The sequence below is a fragment of the Mustela nivalis genome, assembly GCF_964662115.1.
Source record: "Mustela nivalis genome assembly, chromosome: 5".
NCBI classification, from domain to species: domain Eukaryota; kingdom Metazoa; phylum Chordata; class Mammalia; order Carnivora; family Mustelidae; genus Mustela; species Mustela nivalis.
The window spans coordinates 2,787,261-2,807,120 of NC_139024.1; the positions used below are offsets into that span (position 1 = coordinate 2,787,261).

The 19,860-nt window shown below is 57.4% G+C and overlaps 1 protein-coding gene across 5 annotated transcripts in view; it reads left to right on the top strand.

Annotated features, from left to right (window-relative positions):
- Positions 1-16,561: 16,561 nt before the first annotated feature.
- Positions 16,562-19,860, top strand: part of LOC309864868 (uncharacterized protein) — a 72,673-nt gene continuing 69,374 nt past the window's right edge. For 3 of the 5 annotated variants that reach the window (XR_014311798.1, XR_014311799.1, XM_082730749.1), the window contains exon 1: positions 16,562-16,748. The gene's annotated coding sequence lies outside the window, so the exon portion shown is untranslated. The remainder of the gene's footprint in view (positions 16,749-19,860) is intronic. The other 2 variants (XM_082730751.1, XM_082730750.1) reach the window with 1 other exon arrangement.

Below are 19,860 nucleotides of genomic sequence, written 5' to 3' on the forward strand. Positions count from 1 at the left end.
TCACGGTGCCGGCCGCTGTCCTGCCAAGGGGTGCCTCTTGCTCTGGCCTCAGTGGAGCGACTCGGGAGCCACGGCGGGAGCCTCCCAGGTGGGCGCCGGTGAAAACCCGCAGCAGCGCCCAGATGGAGGGTCAGGGTCTCCGGTGGGTCGTGAACTTGCCCGGGCTGGGGGCCCCCTCAGGAGCTGGCTGCGGGCGGGTGTGTAGGGCGGCATTAAGAGGCATGTTAGGGGGAGGGCGGCTGCATCAGGAGGCGGGCTGGAGCCGCTCTTGTCCTCTGGGTTCCGCACAGGCAGACCACCCCCAGGCGACAGCCAGAGCCAGGCCTTCCTGGCAGGAGCCGGACAGGTCCGTGCGTGTCCTTGGTGAGCTGGTCTTTCCTGTGCGCCGCGAGCCTGTGTCCCCCCTTGCTGGGCCTTGGGACGGGCTGACCACGCTTGGCCGGGGCACGTGCGTGTACACGCCCATCCTTGACGAGGCGAAGTCTGGAGCCTAATGATGTTGTGGGACCCAGACCTGCCTTCCAGGAGGCCCCCGGGGGCACGTGGCACTCCGAGGGCTGCGTGACCAGACCGGCTTTCCTCGGGGTCTCCCCGCTCCCCCGGCTGGCTCCCCACCTCCGCCCCCTCCGGGCTGCTTCTCCTCCAGCGGCCCCAGGGCAGGAGCGGGGCGGGGGCTGGGGTTCAGCGTGGCTGGCCAGCAGTGCCCAAAGTGCCTCAGTTCTGGGACCCTGTTCGGGTGTCTGTCGCCCGCCCCACCGCGGGGCACAGCCACTGCTGTGCAGGGCCCTCACGTGTGGACCGTTGTGCACTGCTTTGTGCAGACGGGCTCATGTGCCCACGAGGGCCCCAAACTCACTAACAAAAATAACCCAGGAGAAATGAACTGGAGCAGAAACACGGGACCTTTCTAGGCTGGGGGCTGTGACCGGGGCCCGGATTCATGGCACCCGTGTCCCGGTGGGGGGCACGTGTTCTAGCACATTGCACACCTGTGGGAACCCGTTGCCATCGTCCCCGAGGAAGCTGGGGCATGAGCAGGAGAATCCCAGGGACGGAGAAGGTGTGAGGAGCAAGGAAGGAATGACAGTGTTCAGAAGAGGGCCCAGAGGCCATACATGCAGGTCAAAGGGACTCTTGTAGGCCACACTGCAGTGTGTGGGCTCTGTCCGAGGAGAGTAGGGCAGTGATCCGATGGGGTCAGCGTCTGGGGACACGGCTCAGTGGCCGTGGGGGGTGACAGGTTTGGAGGCTGGAGGACTAGACGTTGGCGGTGGCTGGATTCATCCAGGCGAGTGATCCCTGAGCGAATGTGGCCCAGTGGGGAGGGGGCGGGGCTCGCATGCCAGGGGGTGCGGGTGCAGAAGGGACAAGAGTCGGTCCCAGCTGCGGGGGAGGGGGATGAGGAAGCCAGAGTCCGTGTGTCGCTGAGGGCGCTGGTGCCTGAAGGGAGGGCACGCAGGTGAGGGTCAGCTGGGACCCTGCTGCTTTTCGGAAGTCCAGGAGACTCCCGAGGAGAGTTCCTACCCTGTGACCGTGACACAGGGAGGAGGGACAGAGTCGGGGGGTGCCAGGGGGCTTGAGCACGGGAGGACAGAATGTGCTGGAGTGTCAGGGGAGAAACCCGAGGGCGGCGACACGGAGGACTGTGGGACGAAGGGAACAGGAGTCACGGGAGAGTGTGGGGGTTGGCAGAGGGTGTGAGGTGCGCGGGCGAGATGCAGACCGGCAGGCGTCTGCAGGGTTCGCTACACGCGGATCGCCGGTGTTCTGGCGCGGGCTTCTGCGGGCGGGCGGGCGGGCGGGCACGAGCCGGTGGAGACGGGGAGCCGTGCGGGCGGGAGCAGTGTCCGGGGAGCCCTCCAGGATAGCAGCATCTCCATGGGAAAGGGGGTGCAGGTCGGCCACGGGGCGCACCAGACGGCGGCCTGCGTTTGTTTGGTTTCCTCCATGGAAGAGACCTGAGCATGTTTACGGGGTGAAAAGATACAGGGTGAGGATGGGGATGGAGGCCTACGGGGGGTCAGAGGGAGGGTCAGTACTGCAGCGGGAACGGAGGCTGGCGAGGCGGGGAGCGGTCCCAGGGAGCGGGCGTGGAGGAGGGCACAGGTGCCAGAGCAGGTGACGGCAGGCTCGGGGTCGCGGAGCCTCTTCCCCAGGACGGGGGTGAAGTCACATTATCAGGCCGAGGGCGTGCGGTCAGCACTCTTGCGGGGAGAGAGGACGTTCGAACTGGCCTATGCGTAGAGTGGATTTGGGACCGAGAAGCCTCGCTGGGCAGCAGGTGCTCTAGTCTGGCCGGATACCACTGACCGGCAGTTGCGGCACCCCTGCTGTCCCGGGGACCGTGGGGGGTGGGGTGACCCAGGTCGGACTGCCCCGCAAAGGTCAGCGAGGGATAACGGGACGGAGGGTGGGAAGAGAACAGCGAAACAATGGGTCCTGGAGGGAGTCCAGGCGGGTGAGGGGGAGGACGGGAGGAGCCTGACGTGAGTGTGGGGGTGCTGGCGGGGCGCCGGGGGCCGGCGCGGGAAGGGCCGACACAGAGCAGAAGCCGTAGCAGGTGTGGTCCGGGAATGGACACCTGGTGTGGGGTCAGACAGCAGGTGACCAGATGCCCGACGGGTGATCGGGGAAGGGGCTACTGGAGTCCAGGGGAAAGAGGCAAGTCGGGATGGCCTCCGTGTAGACGTAGAGCAGACCTGGAGCAGGTGCCGAAGGCCTAGCCCCTGAGATGGGCCGCTGAGGCCGGCGGGAGACAGAGACCTCACACGGGAACGGGGCCTCGGCCTTGGCCTGAGCGAACATCGGCGTGAGCTTGCTGCGTGGACAGGGAGCCGCTAGCCCGTGGGGGCCCCACCCAGCCAGTTTTCGTGGATGGCCAGACACACGAGGCTCTCCTTAACCACGGCAATGTGGTACGGACCCATGGACGCCGTCATGGGCTGGGGTCTGACGCATCCGAGACGGGCAGGCCCCAAACGAACAAAACCCTCGCGGCTTGTAGTAACATCCCGGGTAGCAAACCCGCTGCTGAACACGCCTCACAGAACGCAGGCCTGCAGGTCGGTGGCTGGTGTGTCAGAAGGAGCCTGCGCTCGGCCAGCGCCCCCCGCAGGTCTCGGCAGCCCGCTCCACGCTGGGCGGTCCGGCGGCCACTGTCCCCTCTGACCGCGTTGGCCGTCCTGCTGCTCGGCGGCTGGGCTCTCCCCGCCGTCCGTGGGCCTGACCCCACGGCCAGCGGTCCTGCGAGCTGACGGGTGGCCCGCGGTTGTCTTCCCGGGAGGTCCTCGTGTTCACTTTTCCCTGGAACTGAATAGTTCCGACCTCCCCTTCCTCGGGTGAGTGGCTTTCACAGCACCAACTCTCAGGTCAAAATTTGACCCAGGATATTTAAAATAGTTTCCCCCGTGAAATCAGTAAAAATGCCTGCATTTCAGAGATGGGGTCACACCAGCTTCCTGGGGCTGCCGTAATCAAGTCCCACGGTCGAGGGGCTTCCACAACAGACATGCCCCGTCTCACTGTTCTGGGGCCACACGTCAGGGGCCGGGTGTGGACAGCTGCTTCCTTCGGGGGCGGATCTGTTCCAGGCCCCTGGCCGGCTTCTGGGGGTCTGCTGGCACCTGTGCTGCCCCTGGGCTCTGGCACCCTTGCCCCGATCTCTGCCTCCTCTCCACATGGAGTCCCCGCGCGTGTCTGTGTCCAAATCTCCCCGTTTCTCAGACGCCCATGATGTCAAGGAGAGGCCCACGCTGCTCTCGTCTTAACTAAGCACGAGGAGGGGGAGGGGCAGAGGGAGAAGCAGGTTCCCTGCGGAGCAGGGAACACCACGCGGGACTCGACCCCAGGACCCTGGATCATGACCTGACCTGAAGGCAGACGCTTCACCGACGGAGCCACGCAGGGGCCAGAACAGCAGCTTTCTCTACAGTGACTCCTCTCCTGCCACGAGAAGGAACAAATTCCTGGCGCAGGTGTAGACACCGATCACCATCGAGAGCGCGACGCCAAGTGAAAGACCGCGGACGCGAGACGCCCTGTCGTCTGGTTCCACGCGTGGGAGGTGTCGGGAGCAGGAGGGTCTGCCGCATGCGTGGGCTAGGGCTGCCCTCGAAAGATGCGGCCGACGGGGGCTTGGCCGACAGACCTTCCTGCTCTCACCGTTCCGGAGGCAGAAGTGCCAGAGCAGGCCTGGGCAGCTCGGTTTCTTCTGGTGCCTCACTCCGTGCCGCGCAGACGGCCGTCTTCTCCTGGATCGCGCGGCTTCTCTCTGAGTGTGCCCGTTCCTGGCGTCTCTGTCCACACCACCACTTGTAAGGGCAGCAGTCAGATCGATGTAGTGCCTGCCCTCAGGGTCTCGTAACCGAATCACCTCTTTAAACGCCCTGTTTCCAAACACTGCCACATTCTGAGGAAGGGGGCGGGGGTCAGGACGTCAACAGATAAACTGTGGGGGGGGGGCACAGTTCAGCCCCTAGCACTGGGAGAGACAGAAAGCGGCTTAGTGGTTGCCGGGGGCTCAGGGGAGGGGAAATCAGGAGGGGCGGCTAATGGGCTGGGGGCTTCCTTTGGGGCAATGAGAAGGATCCAATTTGATTGTGGCGACTGTTGTGCTACTTGCAAATATACTAAAAAAAGAAAGAAAGAAAGAAAGAAAGAAAGAAAGCCCCACTGAATTGTACCCTTTGAAATTATGTCTATGAATTATGTATCTCAATTAAAACTCAGGATTTCGCTGACCCCGGGAAAAGATTACAGCAGGCACCAGTGGCAGCAAGATGGGACAAAGGGACAGAATCACAAAGCAAGTGTCTTCCTGCGGCTCGCCAGGCCCCCTTGGCTGGTTTCCCTGCCTTTGACGGCCACCTGCTGGGGACACCCCCCTGCCCCTGCCCAGCTGCGTCCACCCCCTCACCCCTAGCTGCGACCACCCCCCACACCCTCTCCCTCCTGTTGCCAAGCTCCCAAATCCAGGAAATAGGAAAGCCAAGAGAGGACCAAGGTCCTCGTGGTGGCCGTGGACGGGCCCTGGTGCGGCTCTCGGCTTCTGTGAGCGCGACAGAGCAGCCTGGGGCCGTGCGCGTGGGAAGACAGTGACTCCTGGTTTCCCATCGCTCCCTGGCTCATCGCCTTCCTCTTTTGTCAAAGTCACTGCTCCTGTTCTGGGCCGGAGCCCAAGGGGCCCGGGAAAGAGGGGCCGTGCACAGAGCCTGTCCTGGGCTTGGAGCACCCGCCACCTGGCAGGAGAGCACCCGCCGTGTCTCCCGTCTGCCCGGGGCAGCCTCTGAGCCATGAGTCGGCACAGACGAACTCGGCATCACGACGCCCCCCAGCCAGAGCCGTGAAGAGAGACACAAAGCAAAATACATCTTGGAGTAAAATTAGCCTGACCTAAAATTTGATACACATTTTTAAATAGATTTTATTTATTTATTGACAGATCACAAGTAGGCAGAGACGCAGGCAGAGAGAGAGAGGAGGAAGCAGGCTCCCTGCTGAGTAGAGAGCCCGATGCGGGGCTCGATCCCAGGACCCTGAGATCATGCATGACCTGAGCCAAAGGCAGAGGCCACAACCCACTGAGCCACCCAGGCGCTCCACATTTTAACAAGATGTGTGACTTAGGATGTCACAAATCTTAATTGTAAAAGTTTTTTTTGTTGTTGTTAAAGATTTTATTTATTTATTTAAGAGGGAGGGAGAGAGAGAGAGAAAGAGAGGAGAGAGAGGGGTCAGTAGGGGAAGGAGAAGCAGACACCCCGTGGAGCAGGGAGCCAGACGCGGGACTCGACCCCTGGCCTCCAGGATCATGACCTGAGCCGAACAGTCACTTAACCAACTGAGCCACCCAGGCACCCTTAAGTGTAAAGGTCTTTTACTGATTTATTTTAATTCAAGTATAATAGACACACGTGTTATATTAGTTGCATGGGTCGGATACATTACTCAGTGTCGTCGTAAGGACACTCCGTCCCCAGCACCTGTGCCCCCATCCCCCTAAACACCTCCCCTCTGGTGACCATCAGTGACCATCTCTACAGGTAAGAGTCTGTTTTGGGGGCATCTGAGGGGTTCAGTCGGTTGAGCGTCCGACTCTTGGTTTCGGCTCAGGTCGTGTTCGCAGGGCTGCGGACGGAGCCCCAGGTTGGGGTCTGGGCTCAGCCGGGAGCCTGCTTGAGATGATCTCCCTCTGCCCTCCTCTCCCCTAAAAATCCCCCACAACTCTGCTTTTGCTTCTTTTTTCTTCTTTCTTGGGTTTCTTACCCTGCACGCACGGGTGAGGTCCTGCGGGGTCGTCTCTCTCCGACGGCTCTCACTCAGCCCCCGACACTCCAGCTCTACCCATTGCGGATGACAGTGTCACGTGGTTTGTGGAGAGTAAATCCCACCGTGTGTGTGCATTATGCGTATGAAAACTTCACACAGCCTTGGGGCTTCCTCGGTCACAAAAGCGAAGGTGACAAACCGAAATCAGTATTAGGGAAACCCGAGGACTCGGCCAGCAGGTTCCTTTCCTCCTGGTGGGGACCTGCCCGCGGGGGCGGTGAGCCGCGGCTCCCTGTCCTACGGCGCCCTCTAGGGGGGAAAGAGCAGCGGCGCGGGGCGGAGGGTCTCCTGGTGCCCACAGCAGGCAGCAGGTGCGATCGCCCGAAACCAGACGCCCCCCAACTTGCGCCGCCAATTCAGCTCAGTCTGTACGAATGCTCTGGGGTCCTCTACATCCAGCCTTTGAATTGAAAGCTGAGAAACTTGAATCCAGAGGGAAAAAAGTGTGTCCAGCCCCGGGGCTTCGACACCAGGCCCTTGGAGGAGGGAGACTCCAGGTCCGTCCCCTGGCGACCCCCTGAGCTGGCAGGACGGTAGCGCGGGGCGGGCAGGCCTCCAGGATTTGGTGGGGTGGGTTTGTAACTATCCCAAAGCTTTCTGTGCTCTTTATGGGGAAGGGCGGGGTCTGCCACTGGGGTGTGTGGGTGTTGGTACCACTGAAGGTACCTGCTGCAGAGAGCCAGCCAGCCAGCCAGCCAGCCCCGCAAGGTGCAGGGGAGGCTGGGGGCTGCAGCGGGAAGGCGAAGGTGTGAGTCTTGTTGGGAGAGGCGGTGACTGCTGTGTGAGTGTCCGCAACCTGGGTTTGTGTCTTCACGATTTCTGTTTGTCGCTGTCAGTTCATATGCTGTGCTGTGTGGCCCTGGCAGTGCTGGCTAACCTCTCTGTGCTGAGGTCAGCACCTGTGGGAATCAGGCAGAGACTCATGCCTACGCCTTGGGCTGTATAAAACAGAGCTGATCCGCACCGGCCTGCTAGCTCCCACAGAAAGAAGGCCGACGAAGCCGGTGATGATGATGGTGTCGGAGCCGGTGCTGCCAGGGCTGAGGGACCCGTCAGAGGGAATTACGCGCACGGGAGTCGGGGCCACTCGCCTCTGTCCTCACCTGGAGCAGGTGTGGAGAAGCCTGGGTGGAGCTGCTCGTTCACGGAGTTTCTTGATCTCTGGTCCTCGGGATCCCCGGCACGCGGTCAGTAACACTGCCCCTATTTTGTTCATAAATTAAGAGATGCTAATGGGAGAGGCACACATTTTTTAAAAAGATAAAAACCCGAAATATGAGTATGGGAAAAAGTATAGTCCCTGCTACCCCTCGGCACCACACACTGCTCACGCCCTGTTACCCTTGAATCATGAAGCCTCCACACACAGATGCACACACGGGAGCACGGACAGGACACACACGGGCTCACACACACAGATGCACACACAGGAACAGACACACACACAAGGGCTCACCCACACACAGGAGCGTGCACACAGACACACATGGGCTCACACGCGCAGATATACACAGAGGAGCATAGGCATGACACACATGGGCTCACATGCAGAGACACACACGCAGGAACAGACACCTACACACGGGCTCACACGCACAGACACAGAGGAGAGCAGGTGGGATCGCCCAAAACCAGACGTGCCCCCACTTGCGCCGCCCCACTAGAGCATGGACACGACACACAGGGGCTCACACTCACAGATACAGGCGCATGCACACAGACACACGAGTGCACACGTGCACAGAAGCAGATGCGGACACTCACAGGCACACCCACGCACAGGGGCACAAGCACACCCTTCAAGCACACTTGAAGAATAAGGACACAGTGAAAACACGCGAGCGAGGGTTCGGGAGCGCAGGGAGTCCTTCTGAGGCTTCAGGATGAAGAGTAGAACATCCTGCTCTACTACGAGGAAAAACTAAGGGCCAAACCCCTTGTCTCAAACAGGTTTGAGAGATGAGTTCCTCGAACACAGGCGAGATCAGCCAAGGATGCCTTCAGGTTAAAAACACTATTTTATTCTAAAGATTGGGAGAGACAAAGCAGCTACCTTTGCCCGCCCCTGGCTGCCCCACAGCCCGCTGCGGAGCACCGAGGCGAACCCGCCCCAAATCGCTGTGCTCAAGGTCATTCACCACGGCCTTTTTTGCCGTGACACAAGGAAGTCTCCCGAGCGGAAGGAGGGACGTCTCAAGACGCACCTCACCACGGCCGAGAAGCAAGAATCAGGCGCGTATACGCGTATCGACAGAAACCGAGAAGCCGAGGCCAGAGGGTGGCCCGGAGGGACCGGTGGGGAAGAGCGAGCCTCCCGCAGACGGGGCGCTTCAGTCCTTCAGCCCCGAACCCCCCTCGAGCTGCGGACCGTGTAATCATATCACGTAATTAACAGGACAAAAATTCCTAAAATTGAAAACTCTAACGAGTGAAGCCAGCCGCGTATCAAACGGACAACGTAGCCACATAGAGAAAACGTTTAATTCCCGGTTCTTTTTTTTTTTTTTTTTAAGATTTTATTCATCCATTTGACAGACAGAGATCACAGGTAGACAGAGAGACAGGCAGAGAGAGAGGAGGAAGCAGGCTCCCTGCTGAGCAGAGAGCCCGATGCGGGGCTCGATCCCAGGACCCTGAGATCATGACCTGAGCCGAAGGCAGCGGCTTAACCCACTGAGCCACCCAGGTGCCCCTAATTCCCGATTCTTCATGGCTGGGCACTTGCGTTACTCTACACTCACACGTGCTCAGGGGAGGATCGCCTCTTGCGAAAGGAATTACAGGAAATCTCAAACTTCACGTGGTGATTTGTTGTTAGGAATCATATTAGAATTGTTACTTTGGGGGCACCTGGGGGACTCAGGCGGTTAAGCATCCGACTCTTGATTTTGGCTCCGGTCATGATCTCAGGGTCATGGGATCGAGCCCTGAGTCTGGCTCTGCTCGGCACGGAGACTGCTTGAGGTTCTCTCTCTCCCTCTCCTTCTGCCCCTCCCCCACTCCTGCTCGCTCGCGCGCTCTCTCCCTCAATAAATAAATAAAGAAAATCTTCTTAAAAAGGATTGTTACTTTGAATCCATCTTATGCATAAGGTAAAAGGAAGCAATTTTATTAATGTTCTTATAAATGAAGGATTTTCATGTGAGAGAGAAAATACAAGCGGACAAATGTCTGTAAAACCGTCAATGTTACGTTTACACTGAAAATACTGCCGTGAAGTCATGTTTTATTTTTTTAAAGATTTTTAAAAATTTATTTGTCATAGAAAGAGCGCGTGTGCAGAGCAGGGGAGTGGCGGGCAGAGGCAGAGGGAAAAGAGTGTTCCCCGGCGAGCAGAGATCCTGATGTAGGACTCAATCCCAGGGCCCAGAATCGTGACCCAAGCCACAGACAGACGCTTCACCCACGGAGCCACCCAGGATCCCCAACTTTTAAGATGTGCTTTCTCACTTCAGTCCACTGAAGGGCCAAGTAGCAAGGGCAGCCCAGCAGCAACGAGCCCTCATCCTGGAACCCAGATCTGCTCGCTGAGCGCTCTTCCCGCTAAAATGGTCAAGGACTGTGGTGGATGGAGTAGTTGACGCTTTGCTACGTCCGTGTGCAGCTTCTCTCATTTCGGCGGGGTGTCTGCTTTCTGGCCGTGTGGCTGGGCCTGTGGTTTTTCTCTGGCTCATGATCTTAGCAGACCCATCGAGCATGCTGGGGTTAAAGCGTGTTGGCTGGACACACCCTCTGTGCCTCAGCCATCGGGAGGCATGTCCCTAGGCCAGCCCACTGGGTGGAGGGTGCGCAGTCGTACTACGTCCAGCCCTAAAGCAAGCATTCGGGACATGTGCCTGGCGTGGTGGTTATGCAGACACGAAGGAGGCAGGGCGCCGGGCTAGACTGGGAGCCGGCCCGTGGACGGGTGCATCAGAGAGTAGCCTTCCTGACACGGACGCTGACATTTCCTGACAGTTTTTTAACGTGGTTCATGAAACTGACCGTGTTTCTGCTACTTAAACTGAATCAGCGCTAGTTTTAGCTCGATATCAAAAACAAAGGTGGTACAAAAGAAAACAGTACCCAACATCTCATGGGTATACAGACACAGAAACCCTGAACAAAATATTAGCAAATAAAATCTAGTGAAGCTTAAGTAAAAGTACACCACCACCACCACCACCACCACGTAGGACTTACTCCGGGTGTTTGAGGCCGGCTCGGTGCTTGAGAGTATGCACTCTGTTGGCCACTAGAGCTCATATGATCCTATTAGTCAATGCGGAGAACCACCAACCATTCAACACCCACTCATGGTAAACGGTGTCAGAGAAATAGGGCCGAGGGGATTCCTCGTGAAGACTCTCCGGGGACCACACCCTTCCCAGCAGCCTTCACGGTGAAAGCCGGAATGCTTTCTCTCAAAGCCTGGGCATACGGGGGCGTACGGCAGGAATGCCTGGCCTCGCCCTCTTAAGTCACCATGTGGCTCCATAAAGCAAGACAAGGAAATGCAAAGTATACAGATCGGAAAGGAAGAAATAAAAATGTCTGTATTTGCCATTTACAATCGCTCCAAAACATTAAGTAGTCTTAAGGAAACCATTACAGGGTCCACAGGCTGAAGACGACGCGAGGCAGACGCCTGAAATCAGAGAAGCTATCAGCAGAGGGGGACATGCTGTGCTTACGGACCGGGAAGGCTTAACTCGCTCAAGGCGTCAATCGTCCGCAGATGGATTTACAGGTGTAATGCAATTCCTATAAAAAATGCCAGCAAGATTTTTGTGTGTGTGTGGATAGAAAATGATCATTCTAAAATTTATATGGAAAGCCAACAGGACTTCAATCACGAAAACACGTTTTTAAAAGAATAATAAAACAGGACAAATCATTCTACTCGATTTCAAGATTTATTATAAAGCTGCAGTAGTCCAGACCCTGCGGCATCTGTGGAGGGATGGATGCTGGAACACGGACCGCACTAGAGAACTCCGAGACCGACAGACCCACACGACTCTTCCCGGCTGAGCTCACAGAAGTGCGACAACTCCGTGTCCGGAAGCCACAGGACCGCGGAGGAAATCCCCATGAAGCTCAGCCTTAGCCTCACACCTTATACAAACTTCCACTCCGGCAGGCACAGACTTAAAAGTAAACTGTCAAACTTTAAGGCTTGTAGCAGAAAACTCAGGAGACAAAAAATTCAAAATACAGGCAGAGATTTCTTAGGCTTGATACCAAAACATCTGTGAAAAGAAAACTTGGTAAGTGGAATTTAATCAAAATCCAAACCTTTTGCTCTGTAAAAGGCCTGATAAGAGGATACAAAGCAGCCACAGAGTGTAGGCGTCCGCCCATGGCCTCGGGATAAGGGGCTGGTCTCTGGAACGCGTACGCAGGCCTCAGAACTCAACAGTAAAAAGCACAGAAACCACTTAGTGCATGAACAGAAGACACGGAGGGACATTTCCCCGAAGGAGACATGCAGGTGACCCTGAGCCCATGAGAAGATACTCGGGCCGCGAGCCAGTAAGTTAAGCCAGTTAAGCCCGTAAGTTAACAGCCGCCGCCGCTGTGAGGTCAGAGCACGTACCTCTCGGAGGGCTGAAATGAAAACGGTGACAGCAGCGATGCTGGTCAGGCTGGAGGGCTGCGGCGCGTTCGCACGGCTGCTGGGAGCCCGGGCCGGGCACTGCTCTGGGAAGCCGTCTGGGGCTTTCCTAACAGCCCCGCGTGCAGCTCCCATAGGACCCCAGCGCTGCCCTCCTGGGCGTTCATCCCAGAGAAATGAAGACTTAACTTGTACAGGAATGTTCCAACAGCTTTCTTTATGATCGCTGACCACTGGAAACAACCAAGGTGTCCCTTGATGGGTAAAAGGTTAAATAACCCGACCCCAGTATCTCCGAGCCAGAAAAAGGCACGAACCACGGACGTATACACTAATCGGCATGAATTTCCAGAGAATTACCTATGTGTAAAAAATCCAGCCCACAAACGTGACATACGGTGTGATTCCGCTTCCGTAACTTTCTCAAAATGACAGACTTATAGAAACGGGGAACAGATTTGTGGTTGCCAAGGGTTACAGAGGGCGTGGGGACAGGCAGGACTTGGAGGAGGGGTCTTGTACAAGTGGAAACGTTCTGAATCTTCATTTTTACCAATGTCTATAGCCTGGTTGTGATATCAGACCTTAGTTTTGGAAGATGTTATCCGCGGGTGGAACTGGAAAGTGCACAGAGCACTGGGCACCATTCCTCAGAGCCGCACGCAGCCCTGCAAAAACCTCAGCATGTCAAGTTTCATTAGGGAATAAAGTACATATGTACAAACGTATAAATTATATATGCATCAATTATGTACGATATATGTGCAAACAAATATGTGAAATGCTGTGAAACGCTTCCGAAAGCCACCAAATCAGACCTGCATAAATGTACAAGGTTCTTCTATAGGAAGATTTATGTTCCTTTTCAAAAATGATGTAATCCCAAGTGAAAGCGGGCTATTTTTTTTTCCTGGAGCTCGATGAAATGATTCTACAGTTTACATGGGGAAAGAAACAAGAATAACCAGGAAAACCTTGAAAATGAAAAATTTAGGTGGGGGCAGGACTAAACCTTCCAGATATGAAGACGTATTAGAACTCTACCCGTAGAACAGAGTGGTAGTAATGCATCAGTGGAACAGAACGGAAAAGCCAGATGTGGGCGAGCATGCATGGAAGGTTAGAATGACCAGTGCAGCATGTCACATCACTGGACTCCTTACTAGATGACATGGAGATGAGCAGCTCGTTATTTGGAAAAGGTACAATTGGACCCACTGCTCGTAGTGCACCAGGATGAATGTCGACGCTTCAGAGATCTGGATGTCACGTGCCTGAAGAAGGCAGTGGGCCGCCGTTAGCGGTCGCTCCCGTTCTGGCCTCGATCTGCACACAGGTGGTTGCTGACTCTGGGGTCTGTTTCCTCTGCCGGAAGTCGCAGATTCCGGAGTCCTTTATGGACCTCAACTGCATAAACTCAGCCTGTTTCAGTTTGCTTGAGCCGGTCAAGGAGGACTCGGTGCGGTTGGTGGACCTGGTTAGCCCATACTCTAATTCTAAGAGAAAAAAACTTCAAGGAGCATCATTTCCTTTAAAGGGAAAGGAGGAAGAAGGACAAACGCAGGAAGAATGTCAAGTGCGGGGACGCCGTTGGCCCCTTTAACTTTACTGATGTTGACTTAAATCACAGCGATATTCCCCCGCCCGGGAGAAGATTTGCGTAGCGGTTTTGGTAGAAGACAGAGTTTCTCCTCTGGATGGGAGCAGGCATGTGCTCAGGGGTCAACCCTGGGGTTTTGTATGAAATCTGCAGCCTAACAACTTTTAGGGGGAAAAAGTGTCTAAATTTTGGAAAGTGGGCCTTTCTCCTACTTTGCCCTGAATGAAGGCGCACGCTCCTTCATGGCGACCAGGAGAAATCTAGGCTTGCACCTGATTAACCCTACATGCTTCTGACCCAAACATGGAGTTTTTCTGGATTCAGTCAAAGGGATATATGTGATTCTCAAATACAGTTCTGAGTCACCCACAGCAGTCGACCGTGGACGATGACACATTCTTCCCTCTTTGACCAAGCAGTCCTGCAGCGGTAAGCCTGGGTTTCGCGCCTGTGTGCAGCTGTTCATCTTTCTGGACAGGTAGAGCTTGTCCACGTAGAGCTCAGAAGGGTCACCTGGGGTGTAGAAAGGAGGAGAGGGATGTATCATATTTTATTACTTTAAAAGATCGTACATTTAATCAGCTTTATTGAAGTGTGATTTACACACAACGTAGTTCACACAGTTTGAGGGGCCGGTGAAGTGACGTGTGACAAAGGGGTACCACTCAGATCCCCCATCAAGATTACGGGGTGCTTCCCCGGTGGGTCCCCCGGTGCTGCGGGCAATCTTCATCATCAGTTCCTAATTTTGTAATGCGGTAGTTCCCTTGGCACGACCTTGAGCTCCACAAGGACACGTGCGGACCGGGAATTGCCACCCGTGTGAAGTCCATGAATGTGCCCCCCACGGAAATGAGGGCCCTGCGGGGGCCAAAGGAAAACCAGGCCAAGGGGAAGGAGGTCTGCCGCCTGCTGCGGGTCCCGGGGTGGGGTGTCCCTCGACGCCTGCCCCGTGCCCTGGGGAGGCCCGGCTGTCTGCGCTGGGCACCCGCAGTTACGCTCCGTCCATCTCGCTCCCTTACCACGAAACCTTCCTGTTGGCTTTCATTCCGCCCACCGTGGGGATGAGAACTTGAGGCTCGGGGAAACCCGCACAGGACTGACCAGGGGATGGCAGTGCCAGGGCCCGCCGCCCCCGCACCCCCGCACCCCTGCCCCCGGCCCCAGAGCTCCTGGCCAGCGCCCTCCTGCCCCCTTCTCTGTCTGAGTGGCTTCGGGAGGCTCCCCAGAGACGCGCCTCGGCCGCCCGGACACTGAATCTCAGATGCGGTCTCCGTGCGGACTCCGGCTCCTTCCCGATGGCCCACAGGACCGGGATGTGCAGGAAGCTTTTCACTGGCTCCTGGCGTGCACCCCCCGCCCCGCTCTCCCCGACAAACCCACATTTGGAGGTTTGCTGGCTTCGTGGCTCGCACAGAAGACCACTGCCCAAGCCATCAAGTGCCACAAATTTGGGGCTACTCTTTCTTTTTTTGTAAAGATTGATTTATTTGTTAGCAACCGGGAGAGAGCGAGCCCAGAGGGGAGGAGGGGCAGAGGGAGAGAATCGGAGGTTGACTCCCTGCTGACTTGGAGCCTAATTCGGGCTCAGTCCCTCCACCCTGAGATCCTGACCGGAACCGAAACTGACAGGAGGCCCGAATCCGGGAGCCCTCTTGGGGGCACGTGATGAACCCAGTTTGGGCCTCATGGAGTTTACTGTGTACCCACAAAAGACAGAGAAAGAAAAGGTAAGAAGGAAGGGGGTGTGAAGGGAGGGACACCGGCTGTGGGAAAGAACAGGCAGGCTCAGGGGTGTTGGGGTGCTGGGGAGAGGCTGCGTTTTCAGTGAGATGGCCAGGGTTACCCCGAGGATGGGGCTCAGAGGAGGAGAGGGAAGCGGCGGGTGGGTCTCTGGGTCTGACCATCCCAGGGGAGGAGCAGCAGGTGCCAAGGCCCTGGGGTGTGTGTGGCATGCTAGGAGTGGTGGGGTCAGAATGCGTCTGCAGGGCAGAGATGTGGCAGTCAGGGGACAGGGGCCTAGAGGGCCCACAAAGGACTTTGGTTTTCACTCTGGGTCAGACGAGGAGCCACCACGGAGTTCCAGCAGCAGAGGGATGTGGACTGTTGACGGGCTCACGGCTAACACGCCCAGATTCCGTGTGGTTTTGCTGCTGCCGTGAAGGGGTCTTCCGACGGGCTTACACTGGGTTACGTTGTGGCATGTTCAGCAGCTGGAATCTGTCCGAGATGCTCCTGCTTCTGGGCATGGCAGAGCTGGGCACATCTGTGAGGCTGCAGAAGGCACCCGTTGTCAGAGAATCCCAGGATGTGTCACGGGGAACACACTGCACCTTTATTAACCACCTCGGGCCCTTGGTAAGTGGCGGAGGGCGAGCCCGGGGGAGAAGCGCGCGCGCCCACAGAAGGACTTGTGAGCCCTCTGTGAGGGACGTTGTGCGTGAGCTCTTGGTCATCGGGTCTCCTGTGTCCCCTCATGAAAGGCACCAGGGAGCCCCAAGCCTCAGTAACTCAGAATGTGGCACTGTCCTGGGATCGGGTCATGGATGGGCACCCGGGGGGCTCTGTCTGTGCCGCGTGTGACTCTGGATTCGGGGTTGGGAGTTCAAGCCCCACATGGGGCATAGAAATTACTTAAATATTAAAAAAGAAATCGATTCGTGGAAGATGTAAGAAGGTGGAAGGGGGGGTCCCCAAATCCAAAATGACTGACTAATAAGAAGGGGAGGCCAGGACCCAGTGGCCGAGGCCGCGTGAAGACAGAGCAGACGCTGACAGACTCTGGAGAGGCAGCGCGGCGTCCCGTCCTGGAGCCTGGGGACAGAGCAGGAGCCCCGACTTCAGACTTGCCGTCCCCAGACCCCGAAGCAAGCGTCACTGCTGTCCTGAGTGCGTCCTCTGGGGGTCGGGAGCCGACTGGACTGGCGACGGTCATTGTGTGTGTCTCTGAGGAAATCACGCCACCTCGGGTCGCCCTGGACAACCCTGTGGCCGCGCGCAAACCTCAGGCTCTTCACTGCGTGTGGATCCCTGTTGCCCTGGTCACCGTCACCCCGTCCCAGGGCCCGGCCGCCACCGCCCTTCTCCGGGACGACAGTGGCTCCTGGTTCCTGGCCCGGCTCCATGCACCCCTGCGGTCCCCTCTCCCCATGACGGCCACACTCGGGTCACTCTCTGTGCCTCCTGCTGCCTCCTGCCAGCTGCTTCTTGCCTTCTAGGAACAAGGTAAGCTCTAGAGTCTCTGAGAATCAATGCTTGAGAGCTGGGCGTCTGGCTGTGCTCCCTGCACCGCAGCGAGGGGCGGCGGGGCCCACCCGGGGGCCGGGGTCCGCAGGGGTGGGCTCGCCAGATGCCCCAGGAAGCCGTCCAGGTAATTCCGATTCCCACGCGGGTTTGGGAACCCCTGCCCCCCCCCCCGCGGGGGTTAGATAAATATCACCACCTGAAGACTTTGAAGGGGACGTTTGCACCTCCCAGAAGACTCCTTGATGTGGAGATCATTCCTGCTCCCTCTGCGCTCTGCCCAGCCCAGTTCAAGCAGGAATGCGCTCCCAGGCCCTGGGATCACCCACCTCCCCAGCCCTGCACCCCACCCCCCACAGGCACCTTGATGGGATTACAAAATACACCAAAACCCTTTTTGTTGACCATACTCAGTGTCAAATACCGAGGTCCTTCCAGGAGACTCATTAACATTCTGTTAATATGTGCATAAAAGGTTGTCTGGGCTGAGCCCAAATACACAGACGGGAAATCAAAGCTAAACGCTTCCCACCTTTTGCTGGCTTCCTCCAGAACAGTTATTGGTTTTAAAACAACTTCCTCGGGGAATTTCCTTTCTGAAAGCAACTCCTCTCCATGTTAAAGGAAAATGACCCCTTATTCCCTCTCCTCAGCCCGTTTCTGACAGGGGGCCCTAATGAGAGTGGGAGATCGCAACTGGCCGTTTGGGTTTTTTTTCCCTGTCCTCTCCTTTTTAAGGCTGCAGGGCGAGAGGCTCTTTGGAGAATACTGAGGAAATGGAGTGACTCAAAGTGACACATTTTGTGCGCAATTTATACGAACGCACAGCTCACGCGTATTTGTGTGTGTGTGTGTGTGTGTGTGTGGCAAACAGTCACGGACAACAGACTCAGAGGAAAGAATGAAAAAAAAAACTTCTCGGGGCACCTAGTGGCTCAGTGGGTTAAGCCTCTGCCTTCGGCTCAGGTCATGATCCCAGCGTCCTGGGATGGAGCCCCGCGTCGGCTTCTTGCTCCGCAGGGAGCCTGCTTCCTCCTCTCTCTCTCCCTGACAAATAAATAAAATAAAATAAATAAAATCTTAAAAAAAAAAAAAACGCTCTCATCAAATGCTAACCCACACGAAGGAAATGGCGTTGTTCTTGACACAGCTTTACCATTACCATGGATTAAAGATGGGCTGAGAGTAAAAACAGGAAAAACATCAGCTTCTAATGCAAACTTTTGTAATGTTTAATAGCCTTCAGCAAATATTTTTGGTAAGTTTTTGATGCATCCAACAAGTCAAAATAGGATTTTTTTTTTTTAAAGATTTTGTTTATTTGACAGAGAGAGAGAGAGCGAGAGAGAGCAAGAAAAGGAGCACAAGCAGGGGGAGCGGGAGAGGGAGAAGCAGGCTTCCCGCTGAGCAGGGAGCGGAGGCGATGTGGGGCTCAATCCCAGGACCCTGGGCTCATGAGCTTCACCCACTGAGCCACCCAGGTGCCCCTAGGATTCTTTTGACAAAGAAAGTCTGTGTCCAAGATGGATCTCTAGCTGGACCATGGGCGGCCAGGACGGCCAGCGGCCGGTCGCCTTCTGACCCTTCTCGGCTCTCTGCCTGAGCGAGATGCTACAGGATCATTCCTCCCCGGAACAGTATTTAACACCTTTAGCCCCCAGAGGAATCATTCTCTTCCCCGTGTTAGATGCGACGGGAGGGCATACTGTAGTGTGGCCATAGTGACCCCCACAGGGGACGAGCCCGGCCTCCTTACACTGGGGCGGTCAAGGCTGAGCTCCGGAGAGCCTCCCGTACTTGCGGCTACGGGCACCCGCAGACTTTGAAGATTGCATTTATTTATTGTAAGACGGGTGGAGGGCGGCGAGCGGGGGAGAGAGAGAATCTCAAGCAGACTTTCTGCCGGGCACGCCGCCCCACACGGGTGGCTCTCACGACCCGACAGCACGGTCCTGAGCTGAAGAACACTCAGGAGCTCACCTGCCTGAGCCACCAGGCGCCCTGACCCCTCTGGGAAGTCCTCACCCACCGGGCCGCCGACAGGAGAGTGGAAGTCCTGCGCGGGCATCCTTCCTGCGCACCCTTCCTGCGCCAGCATCCTTCCTGCGCGGGCATCCTTCCTGCGCACCCTTCCTGCGCACCCTTCCTGTTGGGCTTTCCTGGCCTCTCCCCTTTCCTGCCTTGGTTTCCTGCTCTGTCCAGGGGGTTGTGGGGAGGGAGGGCGGCTGGAGGGGCCGGACCGTCCGTGGCTGTCCCTTCCCCAGCTTGTCCGTCATAACCTTCCTGGGGCCCGAGGCCCGGGTCACAGCGTCGCACTCGGAAGCTGGGATTTCTGCGGGGCACGGGCAAAATGCCCGCTTTCAAATGTATTTTTACAAAGCGGCTTCTGAGGGATTGGGCAGGTTTGGTACGCGCACGTGTCCGCGAGGCGGGAGGGGTCCGACTCCGCATTTCCTCGGCGGCGCACTTGTGGCCCCTCCCGAGGGCCGCTCCCGCCGGACGCGCCGCGCCCGCACTAGGAGCCCCGTCGAGGGGGACGCGTGTCCTGCGACAAGGTCTTGTTCTCCGTGGTTCGGGTGGACGCACCGCGCTGGTGGTTCGGGTGGACGCGCCGCGCTGGAGCGTGACCCGGTGGAGGCCGTAGCCCGTGAGGTCCGCGCCCCTCGCGCTGCCCTCGGCCACGGAGGCGCAGAGACGGAGGCGCGGGGCCCGCGGGCTGGGTGCGGCGTCGGACGAGGGAGGCGGTTTTCGGCCGGGCCGAGGGCCTGCGTCGGCCGCGCAGCGGAACCCGCTCGGGGGAAGCTCGAGTGTCCCCCAGGCCGGGACGTGCCCCTGCCCGCGGGGTCCGCAGGCTTCTCGGACAACGTCGCAGCCGCCGGCCGGTTCGCGGCGGACCTACGCGCGGTTGTGGTGTGTCGGGCGTCCGTCACTGCGTGTTGATGGGACCTAGTTGGCCGTTTCCTCGCTCGTGCGCGCCACCGGCTTCCCGTCCGGCCCGTCCGTCGGGAGCCGCAGCCGGGGCCGGAGGCTACTGCGCTACTTTCGCTAAATGGCGACACTTTCTCGGTTTTACTGGTTTACGGTTTCGATTTTT